The sequence below is a fragment of the Seriola aureovittata genome, chromosome 3 (genome assembly GCF_021018895.1).
Source record: "Seriola aureovittata isolate HTS-2021-v1 ecotype China chromosome 3, ASM2101889v1, whole genome shotgun sequence".
Taxonomy (NCBI): Eukaryota; Metazoa; Chordata; class Actinopteri; order Carangiformes; family Carangidae; genus Seriola; species Seriola aureovittata.
This window is the reverse complement of record NC_079366.1, coordinates 27,356,579-27,372,269: the sequence shown is the minus strand read 5'-3', so window position 1 is coordinate 27,372,269 and position 15,691 is coordinate 27,356,579. Positions and strand designations below refer to the sequence as shown.

The 15,691-nt window shown below is 44.1% G+C and overlaps 1 protein-coding gene across 3 annotated transcripts in view; it reads left to right on the top strand.

Moving 5' to 3' along the window:
- The window catches only part of mgat3b (beta-1,4-mannosyl-glycoprotein 4-beta-N-acetylglucosaminyltransferase b), a 74,992-nt gene that overhangs the window by 2,101 nt on the left and 57,200 nt on the right, over nt 1-15,691 (top strand). Inside the window, exon 1 of one of the 3 annotated variants that reach the window (XM_056372984.1) lies at nt 3,001-3,793. The exons of 1 other annotated variant lie outside the window; for it this stretch is intronic. The gene's annotated coding sequence lies outside the window, so the exon portion shown is untranslated. Of the gene's footprint in view, nt 1-3,000; nt 3,794-15,691 lie in introns of those variants that run through there. One more of the 3 variants, XM_056372982.1, reaches the window with a different exon arrangement.

Genomic DNA, 15,691 nt, shown 5'->3' with positions numbered 1-15,691 from the left:
ATGTTCCAAATATGATGTATGACTAACACTAACATCATAACCTGGCTTTATGAGACCGTCTCCTGCTGTCAGGGATAAAAACCTCTGCCACACTTGGTGATGCCGACAGGCTGATATCAATATTTGATAAAAGGTAGAAGCAGCATGAGATCAGGGCCTCTAAGCCTCCCTCCAATAGCTGCTGACTTCTCAGAGGGAGACCTAATGGATGGTGTGAGTTTTAAGATCTCAGGCTGATGTGAAATATGAAGGATGTTACACTGCTGGGGGCCTAGTATCCAGTTGGGTTTATTGTATAACTAACAAGCTGAGGCATTCAATTTCACTGACCTACTGCGTGAACACAGTAGCTAAAAAGTAAGTAGGTCATATGCCATTTTAAGTCTGAGCAGCGTTACACCTGCCAAATAATGAGCACCTGGACTTCTTGTTCCCATGAGTGAACAGCTCCCTCCAGGCTTGAATCTGAGAAAAAGTGACTCAACTGTAACCTGATTATTAGCTTTAGAGCTATTTTATCTATTATGGACAGAAATTTGACCATCAGACAATATGATGACATCATCCATCACCTATTATTCCTCTGAAAGAAGATAGCATTTGGTAAATATGAAAAAGGTCAAATTTATTTATATGGCGCTTACACAGAAACAGAGCCTTACAAGGGTTTCACTGCAAAACAAATGAGCGGTAGCTGCAACAGCTGTAGCATCAATACTGTGCAAATTATAACAAACATTACCCCGGACAACATTTGCAAACACAAGTTTGTCTCCACAAACTGTCAAAAGCTGGAAAACTTCCCAGGCCATTGCATCTGAGTCCTGGAGGCCTTTTAAATGATCCAGCTCGCAGATGGGGCTAAAACTGAGCATATTTTTTTGGTGGCTGATTTTAAGTTTGTATTAGTTCAATTTGTTTTTTGCCATGCTTGTCAAATCACTCTAGGGATCAGTCGGTCCACCACTTTGGTACAGACTGAAATATCTCAACAACTGTTGGATTGATTATCATGTCCAATACTTTGTGACAAAACACCTGCACTAATGCAATCCAGTCCAATCCGCCTCAGCTGCACTTGGTACTAATTAGCAAATTTTAGCATGCTAACATGCTAAACTAAGATGGTGACCATGCTAAACAGTAGAGTACATGCTAAAAATCTATACATTGGCATTGTCATTTGGAGCATGTTAGTGTTTCCTATTAGCCCTTAGCTCAAAGCATTGCTGCCTCAGAGAGCCACTAGGCTGTGAGCTAATTTAGTATCAGCAACCTTTAATTGTATTTAACCAGTCAGATTTTGTATTAATACATTTTAATTACTTAAATTGAGAATGATTAAATCAAATAAGTAAAGTATTATCACACATTTGACCGGACAGGTTTGATACCTTGCCTTAGTTGTAAAATGCAAATACAGTAAAGTACCACATGCAGTGGTTATGTAAAGTAGATGCCCTGGTTCTGTCAGCCTTTTAAAAAAGAAAAATGTGATGCGACTGATGGAAAGATCAACAGATCGTCCAAACGCATGCAAATACATGCTCAATTGCAAATTTAAGGGTATGGTGTGTGTACCTGTGCTTGTCCATATACACATCCAAGTGTGTTTAGACAAGTCAACATTATATTGTTGGTTTGAGCTCTGATGCTTGATTTTAAACAGGAACTCTAATCCTCTCTAAACATCTGTAATGGGATCATCAAAATAATGCATTCCCCACATCACTAGTATCAGACTTCGATAGTCATTTCACCTGTGGACCAGCATTACATTGTTTATCGTCAGAATTTTTGTTTTACTGACAAACTTCTACGTGACTGGAGTTTAGGATGCACCTGCACATGTTTGAGATAGCAATCAGAAGCCTGTATTTGAATGCCGCAGTGCCCCATATCAGAGGACTACATGTAGCAACTTTGAACTCCTTAAAACCACAATGAGGCTTTATGCAGGATTATGATGATATTTACATACACAAACACATACACACACTAACCTGATCATAACTGAGATACTAGTGTGCATGTAAACTCTGTGTGGAGTTTGTTACAGTCAAACACTGGTGAAATGTGCCAGATGGTTTATTGAAATAATAACCATGAAGTTGGGGCCAACAACCATTGGCTAAGATGAGTATAGTGACTGGAAATGGGAGAAAACAGGTGGGAAAATCTGCCAGTTGTTCACTGATTAACCCATTACGTCCTTACGTGCTTAATCGTTACGAAAGCAAGAGTAAATTTGCGGTTTAGCCTTTCCCCACACATTTAAAATCATAAATTGTCTTTTTTTTTTTTGTTCAAATTAAATAAACAAGATCTAATGTTATTAGCTAAGCTAATTAAGCTAAGCTAACCAGCTTCTGGCCCCAGCTTCATAACACACAGATAATATGAGTGGTATCGATGCACTCATCTAACTTTTGGTGGGGAAATGAACAGCCTACAGCAGGCCTATGTGTATTTCCCTATTTATAGCTATACAGTCTATAGGCTAGTGTTTCTCTTAGCTATTCCTTGAACTTATAACCTGGTGTCCTCTGGCGCCTCCCTCAGGACAAACTTCCCATTCTTTCCCCCACTAATGTTTCCCAGCAGCACTGCACTTGTCTCTTTATATTTTATTTATGCAACAGTTTTTCTCTGCTCTGCAGTGAGTGTGACGCTCAGGTCTGGTCACAGTCCTGTCTTTCAGTTCTGCGGAACTTGTGTGAGCTTGAATAAATTTAGGCTGAAGCTGAGACTCAGTATCAGAAGGGAAACAGCAGTGACAATAATATCACTCCTCTCTGCTTGAGCCTCTGCACAAGTTCACAACTGCTCCACCCTCGCGCTCTCTCTCTCTCTCTCTCTCTCTGCCCCCCCTCTCATATTTCCTCCTTTAGATCTCCCTCCTACATGATGTGCGCCCCCCTCGTCCGCCGCTGATAAGCAGCATAACGGGGAGGAGCTCTCTTCTCGCGGGGCTCCTCCTTCCAGCCCCTTCGTTTTCTTTCACTTGCCCCCACACACACTCGTCTCCACCTCCTCACCTCCTCCTCCTCCTCCTTCTAGCAGCCTGATCGAGAGGGAGAGAGGGAAGATGATAAAAAAGAAGTAAAAGAGAAGAGAGCTGGGGGGGGGGTCTTATTTTCTTACGAGCGGAAAAGGCGTCACACCGGGCGGAGAGCGCAGCGCGGAGGGCTGAAGAGAGGGAGACGCATCACGGGGAGAGAGAGATAGAAAAGACGGAGGGAGGAGGCGACAGGCTCGTAAACACGACAGAAAACGGCGAATAGGACGGCAGACAGCGGCGATCACCCCCCACCGCCACCCCCGTGTCCCTCCTCATCTCTCCATCTCCATCCCTTTCTGCACGGCTCGTTCCTTTGCGCACCAGAGCAACTCGGTGTTTTTTGTGATTTATCTCTTTTATTTGAATCTTTCCTGGACAAACAGCCGCTCGGTCTTTCGTAGAATAAACATCAGAGACAAGAAAGGAGGCTGAGACATCACCGCCACCGACGGGATCCACCGTGGGTCCTGCCCGGGACGATCATCGGCGCATCTGATCCGGCGGATAAAAGCGGAGGGAGGGGAAGGAAAACACTGCGAGATGACTGTAGAGTAACCCTGCTGAGGCAGAGACGGAGAGAGAGAGACCCCGGCCCCCGGTTATCACTGAGTCTCCAGCATCACCAATGCGATGGCATAGCGGCTTCTGCACCAAAACTACCAGACTACACTCAGATCAGCAGGGCTCTCATCCACCATGAACCTCTGAAATATCCGACACAGGCACAGATGGGTAAGAGGAGATGCCCTGTTGTGTGTGTGTGTGTGTGTGTGCGTGCGTGTGTGTGTGTGTGTGTGTTTTTTTTTTTTTTTTTTTTGTAAATTCCGGGATATGGAGGTTAGGGAGGGGGAGTGGAGGGGAACAGGAAGGCTTGTGACGTGAGGACCCTTGCCATTGCACTTACAGTATAAAACTGCAATGTAAGGAGGTGTAGCTGTGTGTGTGTGTCTGTGTGTGTCTCTGTGTGTGTGTGTGGTGTTGATGATGAAGTTGCTTCTCAAAGCAGATGGGTAGAAATGAACAGATGGCCTTTTGCTACCGGTCAGACGGGAGATATATGAAGGAGTGTGGCTTATGTCTTCTCATATGATTCAGTTCTATTCTGCTGTGTCTTTGGCTCCTGGGCGTGAGTTAGAGAAGAGTCCTCCTGGACCGATACTGAACAGGTCTACTGTGGGCACACAGGCCCGGGGGCCCAAGGGGTCAGGGGGTCAAAGTGTCGCAGAAAGAGACGTAAAGTGACCAAAGAGACGCCACAAACAGCCACAAACGGCCACACAAATATTCAAAATGACTACAGAGAGATACAAAACAAATACAAACAGACACATAATGATCACAAAGGGTGCAAAACATCTACAAAGAGATGCAAAATAACTACAGAGCAGTGCAAAGTGATTACAGAGACACAAAATTACCCCTCAAAATGTTGACAAAGAGATTTCAAATGGCTGCAAAGAGACACAAAATAACTAGCACATGTGTCATAATGCGTTCATGACCTGGACAGTGCAGGACTTTAGGCCAAGCTTATTCCCCCCACACTTAAAACAATTTAGTTTTCAAGTTTCCAAATCACAGACAGTCCTGAGCGGCTCATTGGATTCATGTTGCACTGACGCTGCCAGGATCTTGGGCTTGTTTCCTGTGTTTGGCTGCCCACCCTTGAGTGAATCTGTGGTATTATAAATCACTTGATCATCAGGATCAATCATGAAGACATTTTCACACCATCACCCCCCCCCACACACACACACACACACACACACACACCTGAACCGATGGCAGGGTTCAGCCTCGTCTCTGCTACATCTTGCAGCCGAGAGGAAAGCCCAGCTGCACGTCACCTCGCTGCGTCTGAATCACTCCGTGCCAGGCGATTGTCTTCTGTATGCAGCGACTGCGAGACTCGCTGACAAAACCCATTTTCATCTCCCATCCAGTCAAACCAAAAGCCAGCGCCGTCGACTGCTGATTCCATTTCTAATTTCCCACGAGAGCGGGTTCTGCTGGGCCTGCTGCTCGGGGGTCAGGTATTGATCCAGGGCCCCAGATGGGTTTGAGTATATGAGGGCTTGAGTAAGCTGATCCTTGATAGGCAGTTAAGTGCAAATGTGGAGCAAAACGAATGAGGGGGCGGCGGTAGCCTGGAGTCTGTAGAGGAACAGATGAAGATTGTTTCTGTGGAGAAACGCACTGGGAAAATCTGGCTGTGGACAGTAAACATTGAGCCTCTTTTTCCCTTTGACATGTCGCCCTTGAGCAAGGCAATTAATCAGCAATAACTCCATTAGAGCGGCTCAGTGGTGCAACAGTAACAGACTGTAGCTGTACCTGGCGGTTCCCAGGTGTGAATGTGTGAAGCAGGGCAGCACTGATGAGCATGCTCAGTCTCTTCCCTCAGGGACGGATGCAGGTTTTTAAAAGACGCTCGTCGGGTTTAGTACTTATTTGAGAAGCTGAGGTTGTTCAAATGGAGATCTGTTTCAGAGAGCAAGACATAAAAAAAAAAAAGGTTTCTAAGGGTTTTGGATGTCACACGGGGAGTTGACACAGCTGTCGCACCTCAGTGTTCACATTGTGTGTGTGTGTGTGTGTGTGTGTGTGTGTGTGTGTGTGTGTGTGTGTGTGTGTGTGTGTGTGTGTGTGTGTTAATCAGAGAGCAACACAGTGAACAGTAAGTGAGGTGAACGTGTAGCTGCAGAGCTCAGGTGGGGAGGAGTAGGAATGTTAAGATGGAGAATAGACAGATACAGAGGTGGGAACCTGAAAACGAGAGAGGCGAACAGAGCGACTGAGGAGGCTGGAGGGAAGAGTGGAGGGATGGCACGATGTTACCCAGTCATCTGTCTGAAAGAGTGTGTGGACTCCAGAGACCCACCTGAGCCCCACAGCTGAAACTCACTTCTTTTGCCAGATTTGATTAAGAACACACTCCTGTGATTTCTTTTCTTCCCCTCTCTCAATTTCACTTTCAATTAGCTTTATTGACGTGACACATACATACATCTGTGATGCAGAGAGAGAGAGAGGAAGGGAGGCACAAACAAAGAGGTTCTCGGTGTAATGCAGTGATCTATGAGCAGACACCATGCGTATTTGCTTTCTTGCTGAGAAGACTGATACCACTGTTATGTCCTCTAAATGTGTAGCTGGAGTCAGCAGCTAGTTAGCTTAGCTTAGCAAAAAGGTTGCAAACAAGGGGGACACTGCAACCCTGGCTCTCCCCAAAGGTAACAACACCTTTCACCTAGCAGCATCTGTAAAGCTCACTAATTAACATGTTATATGTTTTAATCTTGTCCAGAAACTGTAGTTGGAGTTAGGTATCAGACTATTTCCTGGCCGGGATGAGAAACTTCCTGGAGTCCCAACCAAGAAAGAGACTGGCCTTGTTAGAACGTGAATTGTTGTTTTGTCTTTAATGTACAGATATACGAGAGTCGATCTTCTCATCTTAACGCTCGACAAGAAAGCCAATAAGCGTAGTTCCCCAAATGTCGAACTATTCCTTTTAAGGTTAGATTCAGCTTCAGATATTATTTGTCACCTGTCTCTTTCCTCGTGGCAGCAGATTACAAACTCAGCTGCTGGTCCTGCACCGTTTCTGTCTTTCCCTCACAAGAGAAAAAGCAAGCTTTTCATCCCCAGGCAGGGTCATGAAGTCCAGAAAACTGAAGCTTATTTAAAACTTTGAGCAATTAGTTCTAATATTTTGTGTTTTTTTTTTTTTTTTGACAAGTGCAGAAGAAATGTTGATGCCTAGTCAGCAGTGGTTGTGGTTTCTCACACTGTCTCACCTTTTTCAACCGCGACAAGTTGGCGAATACCATGTCAAAATATTTCATGGTAATAAGAATCCATGTGGAAAAAATGATTCGGTTAATGCATTTTTATCATAACGCTACTTATCTCATTAATAAACTTGAGTCTGAGTCATATGCAGCTTTATACTCATCTAGGTGTTTTCATCAGTGCACACTCTTTTCCGCTCATCCATTCTTTCTCCCTTTCTTCTTCTCACTCAGCTCTTTCATTATGGCGCTCCCCTCTTTTCACTGCCTGCGACTCGAGTTGCAAGGCCGAAACAAATGGCTTTGCTGGCACACACTACAGGCTGTCAGTTCATATTGCCAGAGGAGATCTTAGTGCGCAGAGATCAGCAGCCTCTTCCTCTTCTACAGCATCCTGTTGTGTAGACTTTCCCCCTAAACGACAGCCATATTTTTTTTTTTTTTTTTATTCTTCGAGGAAATCAGATGTTAGCTGTGAGTCACCCAACAGTCACACGTCTTGTAATCATAGCACACTAATTTCAAAATCTCAGGCCGCAATCTGATGGAGAACGCTTGTTAATTTGTAGACTGGAGAGTGTGTTCTTTTCCTTTTGGTTTTGGGTCGGTGAAAACATGTGCTGTTTAACAAATGCAGACCTCTGTCTTTTCCAAGTCAAACGTATTGCATTTTGTAAGAAGTGAGAATGTAAGTCTGCAGGAAATCACCACAAACCAGGCTTGTTGTTCTAAGCAGATGGACGCAGACATCTGATATCCTGCAGTGTGCGAACTCCAGTGAAGGACAGCAAAGAGCAGAAAAGACACTTTTCGCGCAGCCAAAGTAAATTCCTCTATCAGATGAAGGAAGCTTCCTGAGAATCAGTGACTTTAGTTTACACACTGGTCCTGTGGAACTGGGGCAGAGTGGACGTAATAAGTCAAATACACAAAACCCACTGAAGCTTATTTTTGCATAATGATACTTAGAAAAGAACAAAGACGACAAAACAAGGATTTTTTTAGTTGAAATTCATTAAAATACAAAACTTTTAACAACAGAAATCAATCGAAAGATCTTGGCGTCAGATTCCCAGAGGTGGACAAAGTACACAACTCCATTACTAGAGTCAAAGTGTCGATACTTCAGTACTGGAGTACTTGCTTTTAAAATAAGATAAAAATAAGTATTCATAAGTACATTTTCTACGTCAATGCATTGTTGTATTGTTCCACAGTGGATTTACAGAACCTAATGACAACCTACTGAATGACTAAATGTAGATCCTGTGGAATAAAAGTCCGCTACCAAACCTATAGACAGGTCATTTGACCGACCATAGCATTAAAAACAGCAGCTACTACAAGCTGTCTGTCTGTCTGGAATTAAACAAATGTTACCTTGACATGCTTTCTCAAGTTGGACTGCTGATTAGTGATGAAGGTTGGTTGTAGTAAAACAAAAAAAGAAGCTTCCCCTCTTGAGATACGGCCGTGACATCTTTATCTAACGTAGCCGTCGTTAGGACTCTGCCAAGTTCAAACTGAGCTGCTCAAAAATGACTGACAGCGTCGGCTGTAAAAGAAAATTCAATCCGCTGACTAAGTAACACATACTTCATGGAAAAGTTGTGGAGTGTAGTGGAGTAAAAGTCTTAAGTTCTTAAGTTCAAGTAAATGTACTTTGTTAGTGTCCATCATGGCAGATTCCATAGTGAAATATGTTCAGAGTTGCAGAGGAGTGGTTGTTGTTTGTGACTGCAGGTTTTACATTTCATGAAGCTGTGATCTCCAGACAGTAACTGAAACTAGTTTGTTCTCAGGATGCAAATCTTTTCTCCTATTTCATTTCCTACAGACTCTTGAGGTGAAGATTGTGGCCTGAAGCGCAGCAGCTTGTAGAGGAGCACAAATCGATCCTGGTTGCATTGACCTGTTCAGCTGCGGCTGTTGAGTAGGCAGCAGCAGAGTGATCTTTAAGTAAATGTAAAGGTTGGATGGCTCACGCTCACCTGTGTCTCCGCACTGTGAGGTGCTGGAGGTGGAGAAATTAGAGCAAAGGTTGAGCGGAGCTGAAAGACGTTGGAGGCCGTATTTGTCCCAGCAGCGACTGTTGCTTTCTGCCCGGAGCCATCTTTGGTATTAATATGCTCTTTATTCCACTGGAAGTCAGTGGGACAAAGGGATGTTTTCACTGCTGAGACACAGAGGCAAAAACCCTGGTGAGCGCTAAAGTAATTACAAGACATAGCTCAGCAGAGAGTGAAAGGAGAGAAAAAAGAAATGCAACATGAGACACTGGAAAATAATCAATTTTTGAGCATTTTCCCTTTAGATTCCTTCTTCTTTTTTACTCTTGTGCGCTTCATTGTCTGTTGTTTTTCTCATTGACCTGGATCATACAGAGGAACCAATCTCTGTGTGCATCATTACCGCTGTGTGAGAGAGAGTGTGTAATCTGTGCAGTGCAGGCGGGGTCGTCCCAGGCTCCAGGATGTCCAAACGGCGCCATGCTAACCCCACCAACAGGTTACGTACAGCTGAGCACAGCCTGCTGCTGCTGCTGCTGGGGGGAGTTAAGCCTTGTTCCACCTCTGATCTGGTATCTGTAGACACACACATACACGCTTATGGACACACACACACACACACACACAGCGAGGATCCTGGTTGTGCTCATGCTGTTCCTGGAGAGAGAATCAGACACACCTATACATCTCTTTCCTTTTCTTTTTTTCTGTCTGTCATGCAGTGTGTGTGTGTATATAATTTCACTTGACTTATCGCTCCTCCAGTGAAGTTCCACCTCTCTTTCTCCGCCTACACATCTCATATACAGCCATTAAATACACAATGCATACCTGCATCAAGAGCACCCCTCTGCCCACGCATGCTGCAGATCTTGTGTTGCGTTTAAAAACAGCACACATGAGGATGGCGGGGGGGCGGGGGGGGGTGTAAAAAGAAGGAAAGAGGTCTCAGGAAACGTAAATTTCCTGGTTTGTCGCCCCCACTCGCCTTGGGGTTCAGTGTTCAGAGCCCTCATTAGTCGGCTCAAAGTTTTCCCCGTCACAAACCTGCTGTCGCCCGACAAGCTGCAGAGATAAAAATATCGTCCCTGAGCTCAGCACATGAAAGGTAGCACTCTGGTGTTCTACTTTGACTCTGGAAGCTCACATGTTTTCTGCGGGGCTGTGAAGCCGGTATTTCGGGTTCACAAGCACACGGAATAACTCTATGTGAGATGTGCCCTGGAGCAGGGGATCTAATGCACGGATAATGTAATAGTGTTTCCAGACAGTCAGGTGTAGTGATGGCTGCTTCACTCATTTGCCAGCAGTGCATATTCATACAGAACCAGCGTCGGAGGCAGGAAACTTCAGTCATTAATTTCACTTTTGATTGACGATGTGACGACGGGCTGAGCTGATGAAAGAGATTTAGATGTGAGGTGACACTGCCAGCCTCTGCAGCTGCGTCACAGCCGGGCGGCGTGCGGATATTTATATATATATTTTTTTTTTTTTTTTTTTTTAAATAAATGTGTAAATTAACAACTAAACCAACTTGAAATCCAGATTTTTCTCCATATAATTTCTGATTTTATAATGAAGAATTTGAAAGTTTGTTATACTTAAAAACTATTAAACCTCAACTCAAGGTTCCCCCTTGATATTTTTCTAAACTGTTAAAATAAAGTTTGACAAAGCAAGCTATTACTCAATGCCCCTTTACAAGCTTTTCCCAGAGCTTTCAACCACATCTCACAGTCATGGTTCAAGATTTTTCTTATTTGTATGTAAGGGGGGAAAATATGAATGTTTAAAAATACATTTTCTGAGATTTCATATTCATTTTATATTTAATGAAATATATGTAGATATAGTTTGAAACTATAACTAAACTCAAGTTAACACAAAGTCCACTTACTAGCTTTCAATCACCTCTCACACAGACACATGTAAAATCACTGTTTCCAAGGCCAACAACAAACCACAGTCAGTATTTGAATATTTTAATATATAGTATAATCATAGCTCGGTTAATGAGGAATTCTCTTCTGTTTCCTAAATCTTTTCTTCAGACTTGATTTTTCTTTTCCAGTCAAATTCATTAGCACCACATTACAGGGTTGTCCCAGAGGCCTTTACAATCTCCAGAGTAGGACATCCTTTATCCTTGCGCCCTAATTATAATTATGATGCTGATAATAATAACGCTTTCATTATTAGGAAGTGATTCATTCTTTGGATTTGTCGGCCATTTGCGTCTGATAGAAGTTGTTTACTCACTGAAGACTAGATCGACCGTTGTCTCAGTGTGTGCTCTTCACTCTTTATTTGCTTGTGCTTTTGCAGCTGTGGTGTTTTTTTTTTTTGGGGGGGGGGGGTGTGTGTGTGTGTGTTATAGACAGGAAAGGCAGGGAGAGATAGACATGATTCGAACCCACTCAGCCTTGATGCCTAAGTGCCATCTCTCAGCCTTTAAAGATCACTATCAGAGCCGTTTCAGACACAAACACTTTAACAAGGATCTAAAAAAACAAACATCAGAAACGTCCTACAGGTGCCGACAGCCTCATCGCCTCTGCTGGTCGACATTAAATCGCAACAGTGTTGCAGCGGCCGTCGGTCATATAATGTCAGATATTGGCCTTGTTGTTGTCTTCATAAAGCACAGACTGACAATGTCGGGTTAGTCCCACTCACTGAGCACGCCGCTGTCTCTCAGACACATCACATATACAAACGGTCCGTCTCTCAGGCGGGGTCTTGAGGGGGCTGCTGTTGTGATGATGAAGTATGGATTTCTGCTCTGGGAGGTCAAACTGAGTGTGTCTGAGGCGTATGTGGGGGGTGTTGGATGGATGAGGAGCGCTCCACACACTGCTGCTGTTTGTCATGGACAGGACCGACTGGTGGAGGGAGCAGTATCGCAACCTTGTCCTTCCTTCCCCCTGTTTTCCTTCTTCCTTTCCATCCCTCCCCCTCTTGCTGTTTGGAGGGTGCTCCCCTTTTCTAAATAAGGCAGTTTCTCTCTCTCTCTCTCTCTCTCTCCATGACCCCCCCCCAACACCGCCACCTCTTCTGCCACACACACTCTGTCGTGCTCTTGTCAGACAGCCAAGCGGAGTTCACCACCGGGCCAAAATAGAAGTTGTGTGTCCTTGAGGATGTCTCGCTCTCTTGCTCCCTTTCTCCTCACTCCCCTGCTTTCCCTCTCTCACCCTCGCTCACCCCCGCCCCAGTGTCACCTTACGGTCGTGTCCCGCCGTGGACACCTCAGGAGACCCACCTAAGCAAGGGAGAGAAAATGGTGCTGACCTGTGCTCGACCCAGCATGTGTGTTTATTGAGGCTACAGTGCTGGAACGTACCAATTTATAGGGGGTGTCTGGTGCCAGTTGGAAATGTACTGCGAGTCAGGCGTGGGTCAAAGATGAATATGCAGATATTTCTTTGCCTGTTTAGTCTGTGTGGTCGACCAGATGGTTTGTGTTTGTGCTCTGCAGAACCAAACATTTTACAAATAATTACCGAGTGACTGTTTTGCTGCTTTTTATTATTCATCTGGGTTAAAAATGGGCTAAATTTATAGTTTTCACACAACACCATTGTTTCAACAGCATTTTAATGAAATTATTTTCACCCTTACACCACTGGAATCCTTCTTTTATATCCAGCAAGGACAAACATGCACGTACGGGTCCAGATGTTGTTTTTCTTCAGTATCAAAATAATTTGAGTTGATTTTTCTATCTGCATTGTTACGGCAGGGCAAAAAGGAAGTGCTAGCAGCTAATGTAGCTACAGTGTGGACGTTTCGTTCAGCACATTTGTCAAAATATTAAGAATTGCAGGCTCAAAGCTTAACTCACTGTCTCCATGGCAACAATGTACCTGCTGTTTACATCAACCTAAAATATGAAAAAGAGAAACTATACAAGTGATGAATTACATTTTTTTTAGTTTGTAAATTCAATATTTTGATAACACAAACTGTGACTGACATTTCTCTCATCTTTTTCTCTGTATATTTTATGAAGTATACTCATGAAGCCCCCCCACCCCCCCCAGGCGAAGCGCGTTGCTTACTTTGAAACATTTTCCGCTCACACAGACCCCGTCTTCTTCTCCGTTTGCACCGTCCTGGGAAAATTTCGTGCCCACTTGCATTTTCCTTTTGCTTTTACATGCAGTCACGAGTCTCAGATTCGCTTTGCTCTCTGACTGAACACACCGCGAGACGAGCCCGCCCTGTCAACACACTGCGTATCTGCACCGGCATTCTTCTCTATGTATTTACATATGGATATACAGATCTACCCTGTGACCTTTGGATATACAGGATAATGACTTTTAGATTGCATAGAAATGTACCTTTTTTTTTTTTATAAATAAACCTGACTCATAACATCAACAGCGCACTTGAATTGTAACACCTGTGAGTGTATAGTGTCAGTATAATGATGTGTGTGCCAGGCTTCGATAACGCATTATGTGACTACGCCATAAGAACAGTATAACAACCAGGGTTCGAAGAGTTAATGTGTAGTTAAGCCCCGCTACGCTCTCAAATGTTTGAATGATTCTCAAGCAATGGAGATGATGGAGTTATTTTCAATGGCAGATCTGATGATACTTAAGTGAATGAACAGAAAGAGGAAGCAGTAAGAGAGAGGGTGCAGACATGACATGACTGAGCACTGAGCAGGTCATTTCCCTGTGTGTGTGTGTGTGTGTGTGTGTTACTGCTGTTGACTCGAAGGTTGTCTCCATGCAACACACACTCACTTTTGACACACTTGTGTTTTATTGCCTCCTGTGAGCCTTCACTGCTTCCCAAACTGACTGAAAATAGCCGACGATGTTTGTTTGTCCTTCCTGAGCACAAATAAGAAGGCGTACCGTTTTTAACTTGTCAATTCCAACTTCAGTGTGAAGAACAATAAAGCTTTTTTTTTTTTCTTTTCTTGAGAGTGCCAGCATATGGTGTCAGTGCTGCACAGAGGGAGGATTTGTGAGAGAGATTATTGTCATTTTTCCAGCATGAAGTCTTTCATAACACGCAGTCAAGTATGTGTTAGAGAGAGAGGAAGGGTGAGCGGAATAAAAAAAGAGAAGAGTAATCTGAAAAGATCAATGGGGGCCGAGGTAAAAGCTACAGACAGGAGATGGAGGAAGGAGGAGGTTGGGGGCGTGAATATGATTCATTTTAAATAACAACAAAAGCTTTTTTTTTTTTTAAAGAATGACAGTGACGCACGGTTATCGCATTACTTCTCTTTGTAGCTATTGAGAGATACTTGCGTCAGTGAGGAGTCTGTCACTGGGAGTGCGAGGGAGGTGAGACGTGAACAAAGGTGGGAGAGCGAGGGTGGCCGGCCAACTGTTTGTCTGCGTACGGACGAGTGGACGGACGGATGGAGGGAGAGAGAGGGAGAGAGGGAGAGGAAGACGAAAGACATTTTCATCAGGATTATCCTGCAGCAGAGAATCTCATCTGGGAAAGTGGCCCGGTGCCTACTGAACACACACACACACACATTCTCGCTCACACACACACATTCTCGCTCACACACAAACACACACACTGCCTCTGGAGGCTGGAAGAGCTGTGCTTCACCTCAGGTTGCCCAGGAAAGCCCCTCTTTCAGGCTGCTTGCTACACTGTGGTCCCTCCCAAAAGACCCTGCTGCTGGATCTTAATATATAATGCTGTGAATGTGTGTGTGTGTGTGTGTGTGTGTTTGTGTGTGTGTTCCATCCGTCTGTTCTCCTTGTTGAATCTCAGTGGATTTGCTGCCACTTGATTACACTGTTTATTCGCGGTGTCTCCCCCAAACTCCGGCCCACCCGCCGGCAGGCAGCAGCCGGGAGGGAAGGCCTTGATGGCAGCGCGGCGCTTTGTATTCCACGGCTGCAGTTTAACACATGGAGACTCGAGGCCAGATGCGTACAGCTCTTGTGTAGATCCAAGACTAGAACAACGTGTAGGCACAAAGACAGGAGCTATGTGGTGCCAAAACATTTAGTCGATTCCTCAGATAATTGATTAGACGACAAATCCCGATCATTGATTCTGATAATGTTTGGCAAAAGTGCCAAACGTTGTCCACTTCCAACCTCTCAAGACTCGCTGCTTTTCTCTGTTTTTATATCACTGTGAATGGAGCTCTGGACTGTTGGTCGGATGAAACAAGTGTTTAAAAGATGTTTCTCTGGGCTCTGGGACATTATAAGAGACATTTTTCACAGTTATCTGATATTTCTTTTGGGGGGGGGGGGTTGTATTTTCTGCTTTTATTGGACAGTGTACAGTAGAGAGCTGACAGGAAATGAGAGGATAGAGCGTATTGTTTATATTACTGCAGGGCAGCATCTTAATCCCCTAGGCCAACAGGATGCCCCATTTTCTGTTATACACCATTAATCAGTAAGTTATTAAAAACACACAGATCTGCATCGGATTCAAAAAGCTACAGGCATGGTTCTGTTTTCATAACTCAGTCGCTCACTGCCACAGTTCGACGTAGCGGTATGCAGACGCACCCTTAATGAACTGTATGGATATGAACACCTCCATCATCTCTATACCTGTCGGTGTCCTCACCCACACTGGCATTATGTCCACACACATGCAGCTGTAAACCAGCGCTGTCAGACCTCAGGGACGTAATCAGTAGAGGTGTGTTTCCTCCGCTCAGTGAAGTCCACACATCTGTACACAGCGCATGTTCTGATATAAAAATCATATTTACATTTAAATTTACACAGAATAATAATACTATAATAAATAATAAGAATGCAGTACATTTTCAGCTGGCTCGATATGATTAGGGTTGAATATTTTTCCAT